Raw genomic sequence first — 17,540 nt, forward strand, 5'->3', positions numbered from 1 at the left:
GGGAGCGCCTGCTTAAGAGTTCCCCACCGCCTTCCTTGTGCTCCTCTGCACGGGGGTCACCGGGACGCGTTATCTCCGTCCGCGGCAGCTTTGAAGAGAGGAGCCCCGCGCTCTCCCGGGTCCGGAGAACCCCCCGGGTTACCGCAACCCGGGACCGAGGCGGCAGCCGGTGCCGCTAGCGCCCACAGCCCCGCTCCGCCCCCCGAGCGCGGACACCGCGGGGCGGGGCGCCCCGGGGCGCCCCCTCCCACCCCTGCTTCGTCCCTCCCTCCCCTCTTCCCCTCCCTCCCTTTCTCCCTCCTTCCCTCCCGCCGGGAAGTCGGTGCCCGGCGGATGCACGGACAGGTGGGGCCGCGGGGTCCGGGCTGGGATGGGGGGAACGGGGAACGGGCTCCTACTGCGTCCCTGCGCGGGTCCCCCCAGGCTCCTCCGGGCAGGGATGCTCCTGCTCACCTTGCCCCAGACCGCGCTGCTCGCGCTCACGCCCCCCGCGCTTGCATCCAGCTGTGCTCGCCCCGCGCTTGCATCCAGCTGTGCTTCTCGTAGAGTCCTAAGCAGGCGCTCCCTCTTCGTTCGCCTGTCGCTTCAGTCCACGGGACGCTCTAAACTAGGGCTTTTGAGATGCTTGGCAGGGAGAGGATAACCCTGACTCAAAAGAAGAGGCAAGGAGCCGGAGGGGAGTGCACAGGCGAGTTGAAGAAGAGAGGCCAAGCCCTTTTATAGAGCCACAGACTCGTAGAGCAGTTTGGGTTGGAAGGGACCTCAGAGGTCGTCCAGTTCCACCCAGAGCTGCGGGTAGCCGGGTCCCCAGGCTGTTCCCGCGGCTCCTCTGCCCCCAGCCCCCCGCTTTTTCCTCGCACCCTGCTCCGCCCGCCTCCCCAGCTCTTGGCTGTGTCCCCCAACCCCGCGGGACCTGTTTGTCCAGACCCGCCTGCATCCCACTGCGCCTTTCCCTCTGAACACGCTGACCTGATCTTCCCATCCTGAAGAACAAGTCTCGCCGAGGATGAGGCATGAGGGTGGGCTCCTTCGCGCACAGGAGGCTGCCTAAGGGCCTTCTTGTTCTTCTAAAATGCTTTTCCCCCCCACACGACCCCCAGAGAGAAGAGTGATCCCAGGCATCGAGAAACAGAGGCTTCTTTCTGCGCAGGGGCCAACAGCGAGGGGAGCCAGGGGAGAGGTGTGCCCCACATGCTTAAGATGATGATATTAAGATGTAGGGCCAGAGGGTTGATGTCTAGTCAGGGGCTGTCTGGCAGGCTGAAAATGGGGCAGCTGTCTGGCTTGCTGCCTTCCTTCTCGGAGGAGGCGAGTCTCCTCTGCTGCCTTGTGAGGTGGATCCTTCCCTCATCTGCAGCAGCAGTGAGGCATGAGCTGAGGAAGCAGGTGGGTTCGTGTCTGCACGGCTAACCAGGCTACATGGGGCCAGCCCTTTGTGACTGTGGATGCCATGGATGTTGAGTGCTGTAAGCACGTCGATAGTTAATTTTAAAATATGTTTTAAATACATTAATAGGGGTTTGGGTGTTGTTGCCACTACAATAACTCTCAGTGACGCCTGAAAAGGCATACTGAGGGTGCAGACCAACTCTTATTTATTTCTTTGCTTGATTGTGTAGGAAATCAAGATAACTAACAAACAAATCAGAAACATTACAGCTGTGTATGGATACCCTCTTTCTTACTCCATTTTAACTCTGCCCTTCTCACACCTGTGTGTAGGTCTGTACAGAACATTGCTATGTGGGAGAAGTTTGAACTAGTTTTTCTGGTTGTTGGGAGCAGCCTGGGAACAGTGTACTGCCTGACTTACTCTGCTGCTTGGCATCTGGGGTGCTGCCTGGGAAGCACTCAAGCTGCCTTGGAGCTGCCTCAGGTAGAGGTAACAGCATTTTTTATTGGCACAGTGTTGGGCAGCGTGGACGTATTCTGAAAATGCTTCACTGAGGAACGGGAGCACTTGTATTTACATGTTTGCTTGAAGAAAAAGTACAAAGACCTAGAATATGAAAACCTAGCCAGACACAGGTGTAAAGTCTTCCTAGGCAGCACCTCTGTTGCAAGTGTGGGGAATAAGGCAGCTTTATGGTATCTTATTACAATGTGCTGATAAACTTTCTATTAAGTAGTATTTAATTACTAGTGGAGTGAGGCATGTTATGGTGCAGGAAGCAATATTCATGGGATGTGTTGGGAAAGGTGCTACAACATTAATCAAGCAATACCCGCCAAATGGGATTTAACTGGTCATGAAGCTCAGCAAATACTACGAAATATTTGTCAACTGATTACATACCTATAAAAGAACTCATAAAAGAATTAGCCAGGTACATTTCTGTATCCTGACGTGACTTGATGGCCTTTACTGAGTGTGCTCCTTTAGCCATTCTGTGCCCTTCCTGGCTTTGTTTTGCTTTGCTGCAGTAAACAGGGAAACTTTTTTTTTTTGCCCCTACCTTGGACTCCTGTTCTTCCTCTTCAGTCTACTTCTACCTGGTGCTTCTGAGTTAATGCTTACCTAATCTCCTCCTCTGGCTGCCTCTGCCCAGTTGCCTAACACACAGATTTCTGGAGGCGTGGGCAGACGTGGAGTGAGGCAGAGGGGTGAGAAGTGTGTGCAATGGGCACAGGTGGCATGTGAGCAGTGAGGGAAGGCTCTGCTCAGATGTAGGAGATGAAAGGGAGGCGGGATCCCATCCTAGATCTTCATTAGCTGCTTGTGAAATTGTGTTTGTCATACTTTGGATCTAACCTCGCAGACTTCAGGTGGCATCTCTCCCTCCCAGGTGCCTCTCTGCCTCAGCATGACTGTTGGAGGCCGCCGCCCTGTGGTTCTCCTGGTGAAGGCTCATGTGAGCTTCCTGGTCTGTTCCAGCCAAAATGAGATAATTAGCTCCCGACTATGTGTGAAACTCATCTGACTTACTTTGTTTGAAGAGGATTAAAGACCATTTGTAAAGTACGGGTAGTAGAGCTCTGATACACAGGCAAGGCTGAATGAATGGGGTGTTGCCTTCTTCAGTGGCACAGCGTGACTTTATAAAAATAATTTTATAGCCCAACACTTGCATTGACCTCAGGCTAGTGGATGTCTGAAGCTTTAAGCTACTTTACAAAGCCTTGGGTGGCTGAAAAGGAAGAAATACTCCATTCTTCTAACTATTCCTCTGTCTCTCCCTGCAGCTCTTCACTCTTCTGGTGTTCTTTTCCAAGGTCACAGCAGGCAGCACACACAGGTGCAGTGTCTTAACTGTTTCCCCATTGCCCAGGTATATATTAAGTTCGAGAACTGACAGATTTGATTACATTTTTCTCTACTGCAATTTATGGACACTTCAAACAGCAGTTCTGTTTGGCCCTTTTTGAGTAGGAGGAAGATCTCTATGCTTGGAAGCTGCCCCAGGGTGGAGTGGGGTGCAAGCTAAGTAAGCACTGGGAAACTCGAACAAAGACTTCTCCAAAATTAAGAATAATTGTTGCTGTAAAATAGATCTAAAGTGTGCCACGGAAGTTTCACGCTTGTTTTAAGTTTAGATTTAGCATGTTTATGTTCACTTCAAATTATTGTACTTGTTATTAAAAAGTTGAATAGTTCCTTTGCTGTGTTGAGCAGTGCCAGGCAGCAGGTTGTGCTTGCCCAGGGCCTCTCTCAAGTACCCAGGTTCAGTGCTGCATTTAGAGGGCAAAGGCCTGAAAGATGAAAAGTTACCCTTTTACTCCTTTGAATTATCAGATTAATAGAACAAAAGCATTAACCAAATAAATAATTCATTTTGTAAGCCTGATTGTACTTTTATAGCATAGCTCCTTTAAAAGGCAAGAACATGAAAGCCAGTAGTTTTCTTTACTGTAGCCTCTCGGTACATGATCAATTTATAAGAAGTTTTGCAAAGTTGCAAGTGATATGGCAGTTAAGTATCAGACAGAAAAAAAGAATCTTAGTTGAAATCCAAAAACTACAAAATTATTGCAGCTGAAATTAAATACGTAAGTATATGTTAGTTTCCTTTACCTGTCTTTCATTTCAGTGTTTAATGCTGACCATTGAATTGGAAATGTGGTATAGGTTTTTCATTTTTTGTTTCCTTTTTTACTAAATTAATGCTGTAAACTGCTTGCAATGTGCCTGTTGATGCATTTCTTGATTTTTAATTTTCTTTTTACTGCACTGATTTTCCTGTTTATGTCTGCTTACGATGTTTGCACAAGATGTTTTATCACTGAAAACGTTGACTAGAGAAGACCTATAAGTAGTTCATAAATTGGGTAACGCAAGAAAAATCCACAATTTGGAGCACCACAAGTGTAAAAATGTCCTGGTTGTTATCTTGGTTCTGGATCAGAATCTGAGGAACTAAATCTTCACAGAATTTTAACTTTGAAATCCTGAGCTAGCACACAAAACTGGTATCTTAAAAACAGCTTGTAAAGACTGTGCAGCCTGTGAGCTAAAGTAAGCTCAGAGTTCCACCCACAGAGCTGCACAGACGTCACAAGGAGGACAAATATAGGTGTCAGTAAACTCTATGAATTGTCTCATTTGACAAGAGCAATGATACTCACAATGCTCCCCTTTAACAGTGTCAGGGCTGTATGTCTCGCCATGGTGAAAAGAGCAAATACCAAATTGTATCTCCGCTATGCTCATGAGTGAGAGCATGATTTAAGCTGATGTTGCAGTTTCACTAGCATTTCTTTTGCCCTGAGTGCTTTTGCCCTTTGTCACCTTTCTGTGGTGCTGGTGTAACCCCTGGTGAAGGCTGGTGCTGAAAAGCACTGAGGAGCTGGTCTAAGTTAAAATACCCTTTCCTTTTCTGTAAGGCTATCTCTTCCACCCTGAATATGCTTCCTAATCTGTTTTATTATGCAGCCAGAAAAAAACATTTGATCTAGCACAAGTCCAGGGTAATGTGGAACTGGTATGAGTAACAAAGAGAAAGGTTGATTAAAATGACTTTGCAACTATTAAAAGTGCTCTTATAATTGCAAACTTGGAAACAGTCAGACTTGCTACGTTTGAGCAAGCTATGCTCAAGAGAAGCTGCTTTTAGCAGCTTTATGAGTTCTTACATGTTACCTGCATGTGTTTCATTGTATGGTGAATTCTTTGTAATTTGGATTATCTTTTATATAGATATGGTGCCTTGCACATTGGGCCCCTCACCTGGAGACTCTATTCAAAGTTTGGTTTTTTTTCAAAAGCAGTACCTCACCAAATGTGTTTGAATATGAGCATAACTTGTGTGGTGCACTGCAAAACCCTGTACAAAGGAATAGTATGTACAATGCAAAAATTTCTACAGGAATTCAGGAGAATGTTTGTATCACGGTGGTGGCATTCCGGGTTTATGGTATGTCTGAGATAAAAACATAGCTTACTAAGAATAACTCTATTCCTTTTATTCTTTGTTTTCTAACAAAAGAAGGGGACAAATCTTGCTGGAGTCTGAAACACAAAGATCAGTTTGTTGATTTGGAAATTATGTGCATTGTACCATCAGTCCTGAAAAGGCTTAAAACCAAGACACAAAACGCCTTTACAACATGGGTTTGGTTCATGTTGATACCATGCCCTTTCTTTCAGGAAAGTTATTTGAGGTGACAAGTAGGTTTTATTTTTTTTTTAATTGGGTTTTGTCTGCTCTGTTAAAAAGTTAAGTGCCTGGAAATTATTACCAGAAGTTGAGGCTGATGTTTTTTGACGTGTACCTGAGCAGAATGTAAGGCAACTGGGAAGGAAAAACTTCTTGATTTAGAAATGTCACTGGTAGAGGAGAAAAGATTATTTTTTTGAGGGGGTTGGAAATTTTTTCTGTTTAGTTAGGTTTTGACACACCAGATTTGTCAAATATGTCTGGGATTTTTTTGGGAAGAATTTACAGACAATATTTTCAGTTGTTTTCTTTTTGTAATTTTTTTTTTTATTGTTTTAATGAAAAGGTATTGGCTGAAGCATGAAGTGTATCACATGTGCTCATTTATTCTGTTAAGTAAATATTGCTGTATTTTTCCATGTGGCATTAGAAATACATAGGGGTGACCAGCATGGAAATATTACTTAGATTCAGGTTCATTGAATATATTCTATAGTATTTGCATTTACAGCATCTACTACAATCTCTTCGTTGTATGTGTAAATTCACAATTGGAAATATCTGGATTAAACACATTCTTTAATCACTTTTGTAGTCAGAGCTCTGAAGCTTTTCATTTCAGTCCTGAAATAAAATATTCACTTTTGAAGTTTTAACTGTACAGAATGTGTCTGACAAGCTTAATGAAATTATTGTAATGCACTTTGGAAGTGCCCTGTTCACCCTTGTCTCTTGTGCACTGAGATGTATTTACAAAAGCTGTACAAGACGCCAGTGGAGTAAGCTTAGTTTTCACTGTCAATTTCAAAATTAAACCTTTCACAAAACTACTTGTGAGCTGTGTTCCTCTGAAGCTTTGTTACAGATGTTAATTCCTTTGGTCACTTTCTTTATTACTACTGTGCCAACAACATTGTTCTGTGCCTTTAGTTCTGTACCAAGGCAGACCAAGGAGGAGTCTGCTTGGGCTTGTTTTCACATGAAGAAGTAATAAACAGTAAGGCAAGGCTGTAAATAGCTTTATGTGTAGTTCTGGTGTCTAGGAAGTCCATTCATTTTTAACTAATAACCATGAACATAACTCTTCTATTTTGGAGAAGGGAAAAGATAGAACGTTGGGAGGAGGGCATGCAGTGCTGAGGAGCCGGTGGAGCTCTCTGTGCCTCCCTTCAGCCGGTCCTTTAATGAATATTTGAAATGTTATGGAGTGAAAAATCCCCCAGGTGAATTTAAAGTTATCCTGAAACTGCTTCTCATAAACTGCAGTCAATCAATTAGGAAAGCTTATCTGAAAGTTAGGGGGGAAAAAGACTCCTGAACATAGACTTGACCATGCTGAGTTCTTGTTTGATCCAGAGTTTTTCCCAATCTGTCGAAATGAGGCTGCTACTGTATTTTAAAACTGAACTGCTTAGGTACCCTGTTTGAACCACATTTAAAAGTCTGAGATTAAAAGTTGTCTCTGAAGTGGGAATTGTGCAATTTAGTGTTCTTGCTTTTATACTGGAGATAACATCCTTGTGAACTGTGATTGCATGCCATCAGTTACTCATCCAAGGTGTATGAGCATCGGACAAAATTTAATTGACTCTAGACAGACTTTTGTGATAAGCAAGAGAACTGCTTTTATAGAGGAAATTATATGATATTGGCTCACTTGTTGAGACATCAGCAGTGAGACAAGGTCCAGTCAGTAGGGAAGCATCACGCTTTTTGGATATAGTCAGCTGGGTGAACCTGCAGCTATAAAATGTATATGGATGTCATGATTTAAACTCAACTGACAACTAAGCCCCACATAGCGGCTTGCTCATTCCCCACAGGTGGGATGGTAGAGACAGTCAGAAGGGCGAAAGCGAGAAAACTTGTGGGTTGAGATAAAGATGGTTTGATGGGTAAAGCGAAAGTCGTGCACAAAGCAAAGCAAAACAAGGAATTCCTTCACTACTTCCCACTGGCAGGCAGGTGTGCCATCTCCAATAAGGCAAGGCTCCTTTGAGCATAATGATTACGTGAGAAGGCAAACGCTGTAATTCTGAAGATCCCCACATCCTCCTCCTTCCCCAAGTTTTATATGCTGAATATATATATATATGTGGAGTATCCCTGGTCAGTTGAGGTCAGCTGTCCCAGCTGTGTTCCCTCTGAGCTCCTAGGGCACCCTCATCTTACTTACTGTGGGGTGGGGTGAGAAGCAGAAAATGTCTTGACCCTGTGTAAGCACTGCTCAGTGACAGTGAAAACATCCCTGTATCAACACTGTTTCCAGCACAAATCCAAAATATAGGTCCATACCAGCCTCTACAATGAAAATTAACTCTATCCTAGCCAAAACCAGCACAATGAAAGCAAATTCCTTGGTTTGAGTGCAAACAATAAAATCATCTTGAGGCAAGGTAAAAGAGAAAGAGGGGAGACAAACCACAATGCGTAGAAACCTCCTTGGGTGATAAAGGCTGTGGTGTTTCTTCAGGTCCAGACAGTGGTGTGTGTGGCCTGGTGGTTTTGCACAGTAACTGGAATATTGAACTGGCACTCGCCACTTTGGTTTCGTTCACAGCTTTGTTGTGTTAACTGGTGGAAAAGGTGCTCCTTTTTGTCTGGTGACTGAGTGCTCCATGCAAAAAGCTAACCAAACATACTGACCTTTTCTGCAAAGGAGTAAACCCCATGCCTGAAAAATGCTATCTGAGACATTTTTGATAACTGAAGTCCATAGTTATATATAAGCCTAGTCTTTCTCTGTACTGGAGACATTCCAGTTTTCATCTCTTTTCCTCTTCTTTATGCTGAGTAGACTATTAGGCACTTGTCTGTTTCTTGTTTGCTGGTGTTTTACAGCAACATTAGTATTAGACTGAGTACTTTGCTGCCTGCCAATACTCTGTGCTGGAAGTATTATTGTCTCCTATGTTACTCTGGTGTAGCACATCCACTGCGTAATGGACATGTTGATGGGGTACCTATTTTGAGCTATTTCTATCTGGCAATCTTTCAGGATTGGAAAGCGGAAAAATATTGTTGTGGTTGACTTGGCCCGATGTAGCTGGTTTGTCCCCAAGCACTGTCAGGCTGGTCTGATCTATTTTTAAATGCAGCAATATCTTGTCCTGGGTGGTCTCTAAATGCTTTGAAAGACAGTAAAAACTACATTTTATTGTAGTAGTGGAAAATACCATAGAAGATGAAAAATCCTTGCAACATGCCTGTAATTAAACCTGTGCATTAATGTAGCATTCCATTCTGTTCTTCCATTAAGTTATCGTTTGACATTTTAAGCTGATTTTAAAAAGCTCTGTTGTTACCAGCTCACAGCCTGCTTAATGCATGTAGACTGTTCTTGAGCTTTCTGGAAGTGTGAAATAATGAAGACTTCTAAAAACTCCTCTTAGTGAGGGAACTAAAGTCTAGATGACTAGGTCTGGAGCTGAAGTAAACCTTTACAGCTGTGTAATATCATTAATATATTTTGCCCATAATATCAGCCTTTACTTCGCATTTTGTTTTATGCAAACTCCTGCGTGTTGATTGCTTGGAAATTGAACAAAGAACTGATATATTTTTAAAATTGGGGTTTTATAACAAGATCTGAGTAAAACAAAAGTTGTATAACACTTTCGCTAATTAAGCTGGTTAATATTTTTAGGTGATGGAGAGTTTTGTTTTCACGTAAGCTTTTGAGGTTGGACTGTCCTCTGAATAGTGTCCCATACAGCATTGCTTTATCCTCAGAGCAACCTATTTCTTTTGTCTCTGTAGGCCTTTGCTTGTCCTGGGTCACCTTGACTGGATGTTTCCTCTTTCTAATGCTTGTAGGCAACTACGAATGTTCCTATTCCATACTTTTTGTTGAGACCTGACCCCTAGGGCTTTCACAGGAACCTTTTGGAAGTCCAATAGCTGTATAGTCCTTAGAAGGGTACCTGCCCAGCAAACGTACCTTGCGTTTCTGGAACTACCATTAATACTGTGTCAAAGCGAAGGTGCTCCCTTTCTCGTGTCCACTCTGTGTGCCCTGCCTCTGTCAAACTGGATCACCCCCAAGGGGTGTAGTCACCTCAGAAGGGAAGGATGCTGTGTAAAATTATCAGCAAGTAAGCAGTGCAAGCAACATCCAAGATTGTCTAAACGGTATCCAAAAGCTTACTCAAATTTCAAACAGAATCAAAGAGGATTTTATAGTATGCTGATTTCCATGTCTTTATCCCTGGACTTGAAGTATAAGCACAGTGCAACTTTTGACTGAAGGATGAGTCTGCAGGGACTTTTCCTCCAGCTGTCCCTAATGCTCAGGCGTTTATTTACTGTCTGTTCTCCACCCCTCTGATTCCTGCCTTGAGTACAGATTACAACAGGCACTTACTGGGAGACATCTGGCTTTTCCCCCTCATCTCTGTTTCTGAAACTATATTTCACTTCTGCAGTAACTCTGGTCAAGTATAAACTATTTCTTTCCCTTTTCTAAAATGAAGATCTTCTTTGGGACACAGGAGAAAGAACAGTGTCAGGAGAAATCAGAAGTCCGTTCATATTCTTACTGCTCAGTTTAGTAGTTCTGGCTGAGAAGCCTAAGTCTACAAACGACACAATGATGTGCCTTTGTGGGTAGCCTGACACTAATACTCATGAGTGTGTTTTGCAGTGATTAACTAGACCTTTCATCATGCTGCAGAATGTTGATTTAAACAACAACAAAGAAATCCAGAAGCCCAAGGCCTTTATATCTCATTGCATATCCCTCAGTGATTTGGAATCTCCAGCTGCAGCTGTACAAATTACCAGTTCTGGAGCGGAAAGATTTAGGATGTGGCAGCATAGTAGCTTCCTGGAGGACTCTAAAAAGCACATTTGCAATAGTAGTTGATATTCTAATACTGAGCTTGGGAACAACAGCTTTTCTTGCGATGCTGTCAACATACTTCCTTGAGTAGGGGAGTGTTTCGATACTTGAACTTAAAAACATGCTTAGCGCAGATTTCCTTTCAAATTGCTTTTGTCACCATAAAGCTCTGTCATCTTCTCTCACCGTGCAGCTGCTGCCTCTGTCAGACTTTCCAAAGTTCATGGTTGCAATGTGTGGGTTGTTGCAGAAGGTGCTGACACCGTTGGATCCATTTTCCCTTAAAAAGAGCCTCCTAGGGAGGATGCAGTTGCTGATATTCAAAGCATGTCTGCTAAGGTACATGGTGGATTAAAAAAAAAAGAGGGGAGAAAAGGGAGGATGTTAGTTCTAGATCCACTGCTTTTCAAATTTATGCCTGCCTAATGCAACACAAGCAAAATCAGAGCAGAAGGAATGCATTATTTTGCTGCCTAGGATATTGGCCTAGGGCCCAGAGCGTGGGTGGGCTGAGCAAATGTGAGGTGGTGGAAAACAATGATAATTAGCATGAGAGTGTGGTGTAGCAGCAGGCTTTTGTAAACTGCTGTATAAAGGCTGAACAAAATAATATCTTGCAAGTCTGTATCCCTGTTATCAGTGTCACTACTTCCTAATGTTCTGAACCCAGCAAGATTTCAGCTTGTGCAATATAAGTTCCATAAAATTGCATTGACTTTGCAATGTCATTTTGTCACAGCAACAACAGTGACAGTAGCTGAATTGAGTGTATGCTGTAGGCAACATGTGACTGTAGAAAAATACGCTTCCTTTGGTAATGATGAATATTTTTCATTTTACTTGGTCACCTCTTCTTTAAGGTGAATATTGCGTTCAGAAGGTAATTATTTACAACTTTTGTCTGTCCTTCCTATGAAACTCCTTTCTGTTGTTGTTTCATGTTACAAAAGACAGCACCGTCTCTATCTTTGTCCACCACTGGTGGAAATTTATGGTCTAATTTTTCCATGTTTACTTTACTCTAGTGCTGGATAGCTAATGGTACATTGCCAATGACTGCTTGGTTATAAGACATCTTTGGAAATAAGAAGGCTTGTGTGCTTTATTTTACATTTTGCATACATTAGCAAGATGTTACCTGTGTAGGAAATCTCATTCTTATTTGTTTTAGAAGTCTTCTCCTGAAGCTGAAGTCTAGCTCTGCATTTCTTGTTTAGCTTCCATGCAGTGCCCCCAGCTGTGACTATTTAATGGATATTTACATCATTCTTCTTGGTAGCAAACTACTGTAATTAATTCTATTGCAATTAATTGAATGTATCAGATTCTCACATGCAGTTAACTCATATGCATTAGCTCTTAATGAGGATAAGATGGAGCCAACTCACTGACTCAGCTTTATGCTGAAGGATGAGGACAGTCTCACTCATGCCCCTTCTCATATTTTGATATCAGTGGCTTTAATCAGGCACGTAGATACCAGCAGTATTACTTATAACTGGAGTAAATTCTACGCTATCCTGCCTGGACGTTCAGGAATGATCAAGACTTTGGGTAATGGTAACACAGAGGAGAAGGAAGAGGAGCTTTAGACTGATCACAAATCTTGGCAATGTTAGTTGAGTCTGTTTTGCTTGTGGCCTGACCTTTGTCAGGTATATTGGGAACCTATTGATAGTTGATATGAGGATGCTTTTATCTGCATTCCATATGCTTCATCTTAAAAGAAGTGTCCTGTAGAAAGCTCATTCAATTTTTGATCTTATAAAATGCAAACTTTTGCTGTCATTAGACATCAGATTACTAATAATCTGCATGCACTTTAGGAACACTGCAGCTGTAAATAATAAGTGTATTTATCAGAACTATCTGTACTCTAGAGGAAAATAAAACAGAATGGGTGAAAGCTCATATTATTACAAAGATGTTTACTTGTAGAGAAATGAGTAGGGAGCAATGAGTGTTTGAGTTAGCATGATTGTGTAGCATGGCTGAAAACACTGGACTGTGTTACTGCTATCCAGCCTTTGATTCTTGGTTTGTGAAAGTCTGTAACCCAAAGTTTAGCTCATCTGGTCTTGAAAGAAAAATTGAAATGCTGCATAAAATTTTCTAGTTACATAATAAGCAAGGAGGAAAAAGGAGAATCTGTTAAGTCCTTTGGGTAAGGAGATGAACCTGAGTCAGATATGGCCCAAATACTAAATCAGTTCTTTGCTGGAGGTTTTTGATAAGAGTGATGATGTATCATTATCAAATGGAAGTGAGGTTGCACCACTAAAAATAATTACATCATAAGTGAAACCTTATTTTGATTTGTAGATGAAAGTTGTCATGCAATATGTGCAACAGGGCTAGGTGACTTGTGAGCTGGCATCACTGAGCCAGAAAGAGACTTAATGGAGCCAAGTGAAAGTCACGTACTGGAGGATCAACTAGAAGAGCTTCTGTGATAAGGTGCAAGCGGGAGCTGCTTACCACAGCAGAGGCATAGACAGGTGAGACTAGTTGGCTGCCGGATGGCTGTCATGGAAATGCTCAAGTAAAGAGATTTTGATAAAGCCGTGGGAGCACTGATGAGTTAAAATCATAGGAGCTTTTTCCCTTGCTTATGTTTTTGCCTTTCTCTGAAACACTGGGAAAACATAGAGAGAAAACTGGAGAGGATAAACTAGTGTCTGTGGTATTCACTTCCCAAGTGAAAGTAGGAGTCTTCTCAGGGATCTGCCTGGGAGTCTTTCGCAAATGCAAGTTAAACTGAGGACCAGGTTCAGGCTTGCAACGAAAGTTCCTTCCAGGCTATGGCTGCCAGAACTGTTTGGACTTGATGAGTCTTTCTATGTGACATGGGACGTTAGTCCGCAGGATCACTTTAATGTGCATCACTGCAACCTCAGGTCATGCTTTTAAGATGCTTAAGATACTGGCAATGCCAAATCTTTTCCTGTTTTACTGTGGCACAATATAATTCTTGTGGCCTTGGTTCTCATGTTGTAAAGTCCCTTGTGGCTTGTGATGGACAGAGCGATGACTTGATGAGGTGCAGTGTGTCAATTTCTTGCCTACAGATCTAGTACATCATTGTCTATGAATGTGCAGGATGGGACATGATAGTCTGTGTCCTCACTGCATGATTTCTCTGTCAGTTTAAAGGAATCTAAGACAGGGCTGCTGTTCCCACCTTTCTCCATGCCTGCAGCATCCCAGTTTGTGTGCCTTAATGTTTCCTTTTCGTCAGCCCATTCAGTCTTTCAGGTTGAGTGGACTGAAAAATAACTTTTTTTCTTAAAAGATTAAGCTTTCACTCGGGTCAGTGAGCTGCTGTAACTTACCGTACAGCTGCCTGAGGACCAGACTCACCAGCAGTGATGCTGTGGGACTGCACACAGGGGCTTCCCTTCAGCTGTTGCTGGTGCCTGGGTCAGAGTATGTGGATCAGGAGAATGCCCATATGATTCTGGCTCGGAATTGGGCATGAAACAGTACTCTACCCCTGAAACAGTTCCCATCAAATAGGGCTTTTCTGTGCCTATTGCCAGTGTTCAACCTTGCTGTGAAGTCTGCAGTATCAGTTTCTTAACAATTTGTAGGCAGGTGTCGAAAGAAACAGGAATTCATCTTTATTTTATGCAGCATCAGAATGGGAAGTCCATTAGTCTGGCAGAAAACCAATCCAAAGTGTGATTGAAATGAAATGTGTTTTCACTAGTTCTGGTAGTTACAGACTGCTTTATAATAATATAATAATGTTTGAAATGTAGTCAGGGTAGCAACTAATGAATATGTCTCTCAAAACGTGGAAATTTCTCAAAATACCTTGGTTGCATAAAGTTGCCTTGCCTGCCTTCTGTCATTCACTTGGGCAGAACTGTCATCTAACAGGCGCAGTGTTTACAAGCATTATTGTAAATAAAGAAGGTCACCTAATGCTAAACAGGGTGTAGCCAACATCGAAAAAAATGGGCTGAGTGGTTCAAAGAAGGGATAAAGGATGGGGAAGCTGGTGGAAACTCCTCTCGGGGAACTCTGTAGCAACAGGTGGCAGGAGCCTAAAGTTTAAAACATTGTTACAGAACATAGGTGAGTCATCCATGCAACCTGTGAAAATAGGCAGTTTGTATCTGTTTCCCATGTGGCATAAGGGAATCATGCAGTTAAAATAACTGCAGTTAGGTAAGCACACAGCCTTTGGAAATGCAGAGGGCAGAGCCAGTATTTCCCAGGTAAGGCTTAAGATACCATCTGTGAAACTTTTTGAGTTAATTACCTCCTGAACTTCAAGAGCTGCATTAACAACAGTATACCAAGCAATTCTGAAGCATGGAAGTTTCACAATTGTGCCTGAATGTGTAAGCCAGTATTAATGTCATTTCTTAAGCTATCATTTTGAAATTAGACATGTGTGGGTCAATCCTTTCTGCAGGTTCTCCCTGTCTTCCAGTGGGCTTTGCAGGGTGGAGGGTCCATCTGTCATTACCTGCTTGTTGGGCCAGAATGTGATGCTCCAGAACCTTTGCTTTTGGAATCTGCACTGGCTGGAAATATCTCACTGAAGTTCCTACTCTATTGTCATATTCTCTAGTCTTTTCCTAAGACATCCCTGTAAAAGTAGGGGGGTTTTAGTTTGTTGTTTTTTTTGGTTTTGTTTTTGTTTTTTTTTTAATAATTAGCTTTGCACTCTAATGCAAATCTGAACTTTAAGTCTTCTAAGTCTCTGCTGAATTTTAGAATTTGTTTTTGTGGCGTGACAGTGTTTACATTAGATTGTTCCATTTTGCTTGGTTTTCTGTCCTTGTCTTTTGTTTGCTTGTTTTGTGCAGCACCCATCATCATAAAACACTTGCTATAAAACTACTATTTAAAAGAAAATCTTGATATCTGTTTCAATATTTTAAAACTGTGTAGGGGGAATAAATGAGCATCAAGAATGGCAAATATCTTTCATGTGGGTTAAGCAAAGGAATGTGAGAAACTTCTTGTTCTCATTGAAAAATAAGGAATGTTTGAGGCATACCAGTGTAATTCCCATTACAAGAATCAGTAATGTTTTTGTGTTAACTGAACTTGAGTACTTTCAATAACTTATGACCTACTACTTGTCATCATGAGGCATTGTAATATGGTTTGTTGTGGCATTTTTGGCCAGTGTAAATGATCTTATCATATACTCTTACCTCCCCAGTGAAGGCAATGGTCCAACTTGAAATTGGTTTTCCTGAGCTGTATGCCTTAATTCAGCTGCAGTTAGTGGGCTCAGCTGTCTGCTGAGCTGCAAGAGACCAGAGGCCAGCAAATGACTTCGCTTTTTTAACACAGCCGTTCCCCACTCTTGCCTCAATTGCACCCTCTATTTTTATAATGCTGAAGACACATTTATTTAAAGGTGTCTTCAGTAATGATATTAATACAGCTGGCTTGAACCTAAGTGCACAGTATTGCTTCATTGACCTTCACTGACATTTGTAAGTAAAGAGGAAAAAAACCCAAAAATAGCTCTTATATTTCTAAGACCTGAGTACCTTGTGTATATTTTTGAGGGGATTTCAAGACTAGTTTTCTGAGTGTGCATACTTGAGAGAACCACCTCTGTTCTTTAGATCTTTGCAAGCTGGGCATACAGAATTTACGTGACTGCATATTTTAAGATTATGTGCATTACTTCCAATTACAAATAACCTAACTTTGAAAGCTAGCGCAGCTTTCCTAATCTTGAGAGTTTGCTACAATCTAAATACTCTATTTTAAAAAGAAAATTCCCTATTGTTTTAGTTGCATCTTTGAATTTTTTAGAAGCAAAAAGTGGGACATTGGAAATAAAAGTGCTGATTCTGTAAGTACATGAGCCGGTACTTAATATAAAGGTGTGTTTTCCTCACAAAACTGTGGCTGTCAAATGCTTTATGTGCAGATGAGTTTACAGCATAAAGAACTATAGCCGTGCATTTCACAAATGGCCTTCTCTGCCTGGAATACTTTGTCCCTTCATGCCAAATATTTGCAGTCTCACATTTAGAGGATAAGTTCTGTAGACGTCAAAACTGCCAAAGATTGTATTATCATCCAAGCATTACTGTGTTACTCCTTAGCAACATGGTTGTAGTGTAAAAAAAGCAGTCTTTCAAATATGGTTGGTTTGGTTTGATTTTTTTGGCTTGGTTTTTCTTTTTTTTTTTTGTTTGTTTGTTTTTCTGAAGCTCAGGCTACTTGTTTATCTCCTGTGTGGATTTTTTTTATTCTTGTATTTTAAAAAAAAAAAAGCGCAAGTCTTATCAATTTCCAGTACATATTAGTTTGTGAAGTAACTGTATCAGGATAAGACAAAATACCTTCCATACTGCCATTAACACTACTTTGTAGCAAATGTAGTATGAACCTAGGGCATGTGAAACTGGTCAACATAAAAACAGTGACACTGAGTTTGGAAATGCTGATGTTAAAGGATGGTATTTCTGGAAAATGTAAACTTTAAAGAGACTTGCAGAGGAAAATTCACTGAACACAAAATTGATGGTGGTTTCAGATGTTCAGACACACAGGATGAAAGTACAAACAGTAAAACAAGTGGGCAGCAAAATGAGAATTGGGAAGAGGTAAAACAGATGAACTTTAATGAGAGCTGGCTTGTCTGTATTGCATCGTGTGATGAAGGGTGGGTGTAGTGTACTTGAGGTGCCTAAAAACTTATGTGAAATGGCACTGAACAGGAGGTATTTGTGAAAGTGGTATAGGGGTGAAATTATTTTTCAAGAGCTTTAAGCTGAGGACAAATGAGAACGTTACAGTGGGGAGATCTGAAGAGATCGCAGCACTGTCTGTCCAAACCTGCGGCTGGCATAGCCTGGAAGAGATGTAGAAGGACAGCCAGAGAAAAGGAGCTGATTATAAAGGTGTGCTGCAGCTTGGACTAACAAAGGTTAATATGGTGTGAAGATTGCACAGGGATATGGAGAGAAAATGTATGGCAAAGTGAGATGCTGAGTGGGAATAGGAGAGATACCCTTCAAATGTGTTGGGATTTTACTAAGTATTTTGTAGGGGGAATGAGGCAAGGGAGGGGCTGATGAGTACTTGATTTTGGAGCAAAAATCAGTATTCATATAAGCATA

The 17,540-nt window shown here is 41.9% G+C and overlaps 1 protein-coding gene across 2 annotated transcripts in view; it reads left to right on the top strand.

Annotated features, from left to right (window-relative positions):
- Window positions 1–262: 262 nt before the first annotated feature.
- The window catches only part of ELOVL7 (ELOVL fatty acid elongase 7), a 29,150-nt gene continuing 11,872 nt past the window's right edge, over window positions 263–17,540 (top strand). Inside the window, exons 1-2 of one of the 2 annotated variants that reach the window (XM_069880233.1) lie at window positions 323–345; window positions 1,723–1,876. The gene's annotated coding sequence lies outside the window, so the exon portion shown is untranslated. Of the gene's footprint in view, window positions 346–1,722; window positions 1,877–17,540 lie in introns of both variants that reach the window. The other variant, XM_069880232.1, reaches the window with a different exon arrangement.

Source organism: Phaenicophaeus curvirostris, chromosome Z, assembly GCF_032191515.1.
Source record: "Phaenicophaeus curvirostris isolate KB17595 chromosome Z, BPBGC_Pcur_1.0, whole genome shotgun sequence".
Lineage (NCBI taxonomy): Eukaryota > Metazoa > Chordata > Aves > Cuculiformes > Cuculidae > Phaenicophaeus > Phaenicophaeus curvirostris.